The sequence below is a fragment of the Anomaloglossus baeobatrachus genome, unplaced genomic scaffold (genome assembly GCF_048569485.1).
Source record: "Anomaloglossus baeobatrachus isolate aAnoBae1 unplaced genomic scaffold, aAnoBae1.hap1 Scaffold_169, whole genome shotgun sequence".
Taxonomy (NCBI): Eukaryota; Metazoa; Chordata; class Amphibia; order Anura; family Aromobatidae; genus Anomaloglossus; species Anomaloglossus baeobatrachus.
The window spans coordinates 179106-180128 of record NW_027441939.1 but is presented as its reverse complement, the minus strand read 5'-3'; positions in this window follow the sequence as shown (position 1 = coordinate 180128).

Below are 1023 nucleotides of genomic sequence, written 5' to 3'. Positions count from 1 at the left end.
TAACGATGTAGTTCGTCGCTCCTGCGGCAGCACACATCGCTCCGTGTGACACCGCAGAAACGAGGAACCTCTCCTTACCTGCCTCCCAGCCGCTATGAGGAAGGAAGGAGGTGGGCGGGATGTTCCGGCCACTCATCTCCGCCCCTCCGCTGCTATTGGGCGGTCGCTCAGTGACGTCGCTGTGACGCCGCACGGACCGCCCCCTTAGAAAGGAGGCGGTTCGCCGGTCACAGCGACGTCGCCGGGCAGGTAAGTATGTGTGACGGGTCTGGTCGGTGTTGTGCAGCATGGGCAGCGATTTGCCCGTGTCGCGCAACAGATGGGGGCGGGTATCCACACTAGCGATATCGGGACCGATATCGCAGTGTGTAAAGTAGCCTTTAATAAACTGTGTAAAGGATTTTAAGTAAAAATCCACAATAAACCAGCGCTAGATGGGTTTTTATAATTTTATTAATAGACCACAAATAAAAAATTTTTTGCTATCCTTGTTTCAAGACAGAGTATTTGATAATATACAATACACTGATTATTACTAAAACCAAGGACCACATAAAACAAGGACCACATAAAATAAAAAATGAAAGTAATGAGAATAAAATTCTTTTGTATAACCAATTAACTTCGAGGTGATACAATATTCACATTGATTTAGTTTTACCAGTCTAATGTAATGCCCCAGCCGGTGGCATATATTTTGTTTGGTTAATAATTTAGACTTATACAATGAAAGATGTACTATACCACCCCTGGCTAACTTACAAGTTTTAAGTTGTACAATATAAGTTTGCGACGTTATATTCATATATAGGAAGGCAAACAATATTGGCAATTTAGTGGCACCCACCATACGTAATCTTACAGCACCTAATAAGGGAGGATTATTTGGCCTGAAAGGTTTTTTTCCATGCAAAAGCTGTATAGTATGTAAGAATACAAAAAATATTTCACGGAAATCCTTCTTACAGGGGCAGTCAGAAGTCATGATTAGAGAATTTATTACATGTCAATCAAAGGGAGTAG